Here is a 7106-nt window from a genome sequence, read left to right on the forward strand (position 1 = left end):
CTGATAGTTTATATATCAATGATGAAATCTTAACATTATAACACATGCCAATACGGCCGGGTTAACTTATAAAGTGACATTTTAAATTTGCCGCTAAACTTCCGGTTCGAAACGCCTCTGCGGATGACGTATGCGCGTGACGTAGCCCGGCGAACACGGGTATGCCTTCCACATTGAAGCCGATACGAAAAAGCTCTGTTTTCATTTCATAATTCCACAGTATTCTGGACATCTGTGTTCGTGAATCTGTTTCAATCATGTTCATTGCATTATGGAGAAGGAAGCCAAGCAAGCAAAGAAGAAAGTTGTCGGTGCGAAATGGACGTATTTTTCGAACGTAGTCAGCCACAACAGTACACAGCCGGCGCTTCTTTGTTTACATTCCCGAAAGATGCAGTCAAGATGGAAGAACTCGGATAACAGAGACTCTAACCAGGAGGACTTTTGATTTGGATACACAGACGCCTGTAGAGAACTGGGACAACACAGACTCTTACCAGGATTACTTTGATTTGGATGACAAAGACGCAGACGTGCTACTGTGAGTATGCAGCTTTGGCTTTTTTTTGCGTATGTACGTAACTTTTTTAAAATATATAAGCTTTATGAACCTTGGGTTAGGTGAACGGTCTTTTGGGCTGAGTGATTGTGTGTGTTGATCATGTGTTTGAATTGTATTGGCGTGTTCTATGGAGCTAGGAGCTAGCAGAGGACCTAGGAGCTAGCATAACACGTACCGTACCGTACGTGCGCGTCACGTACGTAACTTTTTAAAAATATATAAGCTTTATGAACCTTGGGTTAGGTGAACGGTCTTTTGGGCTGAGTGATTGTGTGTGTTGATCAGGTGTTTGAATTGTATTGGCGTGTTCTATGGAGCTAGGAGCTAGCAGAGGAGCTAGGAGCTAGCATAACAAACACGCAGGTGTTATTATGCAGGATTAATTTGTGGCATATTAAATATAAGCCTGGTTGTGTTGTGGCTAATAGAGTATATATATGTCTTGTGTTTATTTACTGTTGTAGTCATTCCCAGCTGAATATCAGGTACTGTGAGTATGCAGCCTTGGCTGCTAAACATTCGATAACTTGACCGTATGTGCGCGTCACGTACGTAACTTTTTAAAAATATATAAGCTTTATGAACCTTGGGTTAGGTAAACTGTCTTTTGGGCTGAGTGATTGTGTGTGTTGATCAGGTGTTTGAATTGTATTGGCGTGTTCTATGGAGCTAGGAGCTAGCAGAGGAGCTAGGAGCTAGCATAACAAACACGCAGGTGTTTTTATGCAGGATTAATTTGTGGCATATTAAATATAAGCCTGGTTGTGTTGTGGCTAATAGAGTATATATATGTCTTGTGTTTATTTACTGTTGTAGTCATTCCCAGCTGAATATCAGGTCACCCTCGGCTCTCACAGCATCTTCCCTATCTGAATAGCTTCAACTCCCCACTAGTCCTTCACTTGCACTTTACTCATCCACAAATCTTTCATCCTCGCTCAAATTAATGGGGAAATTGTCGCTTTCTCGGTCCGAATCTCTCTCACTTCATGCGGCCATCATTGTAAACAATAGGGAACTTTGCGTATATGTTCAACTGACTACGTCACGCTACTTCCGGTAGGTGCAAGCCTTTTTTTTATCAGATACCAAAAGTTGCAATCTTTATCGTCGTTGTTCTATACTAAATCCTTTCAGCAAAAATATGGCAATATCGCGAAATGATCAAGTATGACACATAGAATAGATCTGCTATCCCCGTTTAAATAAAAAAAATTCATTTCAGTAGGCCTTTAAGTGTTGATAGTAAAAAAAAACGAATACAAATGTATCACTTTATGAGTGGGGGACCTTTTGGATCCCAAACATGTTTAGTGGGATTTTATTAATATTTTTACTGATTTCTCAAAAATATTAAAGAATTCAAATGAAATTAAATGAATTATATTTATATAGCGCTTTTCTCTAGTGACTCAAAGCGCTTTACATAGTGAAAACCCAATATCTAAGTTACATTTAAACCAGTGTGGGTGGCACTGGGAGCAGGTGGGTAAAGTGTCTTGCCCAAGGACACAACGGCAGTGACTAGGATGGCGGAAGCGGGGATCGAACCTGCAACCCTCAGGTTGATGGCACGGCCACTCTACCAACCGAGCTATACCGCCCCAAATCACGGTGTCCTGCATTATTGATCTTTTAGAGCTGTAATTACTAAATACTGCATATTTCCAGTTTTGCTATAAAAAACAAAGTTGTCTTTGACAGAAAAGGCATAAAACTTTTTATTTTTTTTACTTTTTATCAACCTGAAGTTGATATAGAGACCTACCTTAAGCGTTAAATAAAAAATAATAATAACAATTTGACTTATTTTTAACGTTTTAATGACTGAGACCCTTTATGGTCCCCGGGAGCCATAAAGGTTAAACAAAAAAAATCCATGTATTTTGTTATGGTTTGAAAATGAAAAATATCAAAATGGCCCCCGCATGCTTAAATTTTTCCGTGTGCGGCCCTCAGTGGAAAAAGTTTGGACACCCCTGATATAAATGAACTGAAATTTTCGAATGATAAAAACTGCTGTTCTAAATGTGTCCACTAGATGTCGCAATAGCAATTCTTTGTATCTTTGTAGATGGTGCTACATATGTACAACATAAACCACATGATGTTATTACAGTGGTTCTCAACCTGGGTTCGATCGAACCCTAGGGGTTCGGTGAGTCGGCCTCAGGGGTTCGACGGAGGTCAAGACACACCCGACTCATCGTGTAAATACAAACTTCTCCCTATCGGCGTATTACGGATACGGCAACAGCTGACTGGTTTGCAGGTGTGTAATTTGTTGTGAGTTTATGCACTGTGTTGGTTTTGTTGTTTGAACAAGGTGATGTTCATGCACGGTTCATTTTATGCACCAGTAAAAAAACATGGTAACACTTTAGTATGGGGAACATATTCACCATTAATTAGTTGCTTATTAACATGCAAATTAGTAACATATTGGCTCTTAACTAGTCATTATTAAGTACTTATTAATGCCTTATTCGGCAGGGCCTTATTATAAACCTAACCCTCTAACCCTAACCAAATAACTCTAAATTAAGTCTTTATTACTTAGAATATGTTCCCCTAGTGTCCAAATAACTCTAAATTAAGTCTTTGTTACTTAGAATATGTTCCCCTAGTGTCCAAATAACTCTAAATTAAGTCTTTATTACTTAGAATATGTTCCCCTAGTGTCCAAATAACTCTAAATTAAGTCTTTATTACCGGTACTTAGAATATGTTCCTCTAGTGTCCAAATAACTCTAAATTAAGTCTTTGTTACTTAGAATATGTTCCCCTAGTGTCCAAATAACTCTAAATTAAGTCTTTATTACTTAGAATATGTTCCCCTAGTGTCCAAATAACTCTAAATTAAGTCTTTATTACTTAGAATATGTTCCTCTAGTGTCCAAATAACTCTAAATTAAGTCTTTGTTACTTAGAATATGTTCCTCTAGTGTCCAAATAACTCTAAATTAAGTCTTTGTTACTTAGAATATGTTCCCCCAGTGTCCAAATAACTCTAAATTAAGTCTTTATTACTTAGAATATGTTCCCCCAGTGTCCAAATAACTCTAAATTAAGTCTTTATTACTTAGAATATGTTCCCCCAGTGTCCAAATAACTCTAAATTAAGTCTTTGTTACTTAAAATATGTTCCCCTAGTGTCCAAATAACTCTAAATTAAGTCTTTGTGACTTAGAATATGTTCCCCTAGTGTCCAAATAACTCTAAATTAAGTCTTTGTGACTTAGAATATGTTCCCCTAGTGTCCAAATAACTCTAAATTAAGTCTTTATTAATTAGAATATGTTTCCCTAGTGTCAAAATAACTCTAAATTAAGTCTTTGTTACTTAGAATATGTTCCCCTAGTGTCCAAATAACTCTAAATTAAGTCTTTATTACTTAGAATATGTTCCCCTAGTGTCCAAATAACTCTAAATTAAGTCTTTGTTACTTAGAATATGTTCCCCTAGTGTCCAAATAACTCTAAATTAAGTCTTTGTTACTTAGAATATGTTCCCCTAGTGTCCAAATAACTCTAAATTAAGTCTTTGTTACTTAGAATATGTTCCCCTAGTGTCCAAATAACTCTAAATTAAGTCTTTGTTACTTAGAATATGTTCCCTTAGTGTCCAAATAACTCTAAATTAAGTCTTTGTTACTTAGAATATGTTCCCCTAGTGTCCAAATAACTCTAAATTAAGTCTTTATTACTTGGAATATGTTCCCCTAGTGTCCAAATAACTCTAAATTAAGTCTTTATTACTTAGAATATGTTTCCCTAGTGTCCAAATAACTCTAAATTAAGTCTTTGTGACTTAGAATATGTTCCCCTAGTGTCCAAATAACTCTAAATTAAGTCTTTATTATTTAGAATATGTTCCCCCAGTGTCCAAATAACTCTAAATTAAGTCTTTATTACTTAGAATATGTTCCCCTAGTGTCCAAATAACTCTAAATTAAGTCTTTATTACTTAGAATATGTTCCCCTAGTGTCCAAATAACTCTAAATTAAGTCTTTATTACTTAGAATATGTTCCTCTAGTGTCCAAATAACTCTAAATTAAGTCTTTGTTACTTAGAATATGTTCCCCTAGTGTCCAAATAACTCTAAATTAAGTCTTTGTTACTTAGAATATGTTCCCCTAGTGTCCAAATAACTCTAAATTAAGTCTTTGTTACTTAGAATATGTTCCCCTAGTGTCCAAATAACTCTAAATTAAGTCTTTGTGACTTAGAATATGTTCCCCTAGTGTCCAAATAACTCTAAATTAAGTCTTTGTGACTTAGAATATGTTCCCCTAGTGTCCAAATAACTCTAAATTAAGTCTTTGTTACTTAGAATATGTTCCCCATAATAAGTGTTACCAAAAACATATAACTTTGTCTTGAATTTGAAAAAAAAACAACATTTTATTTTTCACTAAAGAAGGGTTCGGTGAATGTGCATATGAAACTGGTGGGGTTCGGTACCTCCAACAAGGTTAAGAACCACTGTGTTAGTACATCAGTCGAGGAAAATGATCAAACTACATAAATAACATACTGTAATTTGATTTTGATGTAATGTTTTTTATCTTAAGGGATTGAAAATTAACACCAATGAGTTGACTGATGAACATTATCACATTTATTCAGAAAATATAATTAACGACAATATTTTTAAACAAAGAAAACAAACTGAAGTTGTCTTTGTTTTTAAGTTATCGTGCTGTGATTTTACCAGTCCGGCCCACTTGGTAGTAGATTTTTTATCCATGTGGCTTCCGATTTAAGACCTATTGTCCATGTCGTGAGATTAATCAAGTCTTCATGGACAGAAAATGCAACATAAAGCATATCTGAAAAGTTTTTTTTCTCTGACATGGCAAAAGTTAGAAGAAAAGGCACTAACTAGATCAACAATTGTAACAATAGGAGCTACTGTTAAAATATGTGTTCCCTCGGAACTATTGTTTGTGTTGCAACAGGGATATTATTCAGTGATGCACTGGAAATTATTCATACTTTAGAGGACTATTTAAAGACCGGACACTTGTCATCCTGTTGGTTTGAGACTTTTGTTCATTCTTCTAAATGAATGTTGTTGTGGGAAATACACTTTGTATTTCTACGCGCTGAATGTCTTTCTTTTTTTTTTTTTTTGCTCAATAAAGCTTGTGTGAAACTTGTGTTTTTGTAATATTACGAATGCATTCTGTGATAAATATGATGACGGTTTGGACCATAGACATCCTATAAGTAGACGCAGCATTGGCTGCTGTGACGCGAGAAATTCGGCCGCCATCTTGAAGTGGTGATGAGGAGCCGGCGAGCAGCCTAAACTTTGATTGATTGATTGATTGATTGATTTAAGCTTTTATTAGTAGATTGCACAGTACAGTACATATTCCATACAATTGACCACTAAATGGTAACACCCGAATACGTTTTTCAACTTGTTTAAGTCGGGGTCCACGTGAATCAATTAATGGTAAAACTGACAGTTGACAGGTGTTCAGCGTTTTCCTGCTCAAATGTTGAAAATAGGAATCGGGGGATTACTTTTCACAAGTAAGATTTAACATTAACGCACTATTGGTTGTATTTTGTGAAAATAATATTACCACAGAGTTGAGAAGGAGCAAAGATCTTCAATAGTACTGAAATCGTAGCCGCTAGCAAACAAGAGTATGACCATGATATAATTGCTTGTCAATTAAATTAATTACATTTAAAAATGTATAAGTCTTCAAGTAACAATATTCAAATACTAACATTGTTGGGTAAGACAGAATTTGGTTTTATTCTGAATCCAGTGAAACAGATTGGTGGTTTTAGCTGATATAAAGACTTTCAGGTGTTTATATATGTTTATGTTGATGTATTTGGCAGATGCTTTTATCCAAAGCGACATACATATAAAATGCATATAAAACAATCACTGTAAACATTATCATTTAAGGGAAGAATCAAGAATGTAATACAAAATATCAATTCAAAGTGTCACAGTCTATAAGATAGATATCTAATGTATTCATACATTGTTTATGTAGGATATACGCATGTATATATAACCTAATCATATTGTTTCTTGAATTTAAAAATATCTGACCGTTTTTTTCCCCCTTCTCTGGGATTATATTCCCAGTTTGATCTCGGACGTCTGGTCATTTATAGCATATAAGAATATTCTATTACTGTTAAGCAAACTATGAATAATAAAACACGCCAAAACATGTGTTCTTTATCATAGCTACACGTATGACAAAAAAAACCGCGTGTAAATCAGTGGTATTCAGTGAGGTAAGATGAATTAAATGCGCTGACAGTTCATTGCTCCTGCCAAATGAATTGCACTGAGTGGAGCGGATCACCACTCCAAGATGGCGGCCCCGCGTCTCGTCAGCGCCAATAGGCAGTAGCGCTCGATGCTGCGTTTACTTAAAATGTCTATGGTATGGACACCCCGTGGCTGCGAGAACAACGATCTAGAGGTGCAATGCCCGGGCCTGTCCAGCAGATGGCAGTGTGGTGAAACTAATTCTTACAGAAAGTCCGTTGTTAAAACAG

Source organism: Entelurus aequoreus, linkage group LG13 (genome assembly GCF_033978785.1).
Source record: "Entelurus aequoreus isolate RoL-2023_Sb linkage group LG13, RoL_Eaeq_v1.1, whole genome shotgun sequence".
In the NCBI taxonomy this organism is placed as follows: domain Eukaryota; kingdom Metazoa; phylum Chordata; class Actinopteri; order Syngnathiformes; family Syngnathidae; genus Entelurus; species Entelurus aequoreus.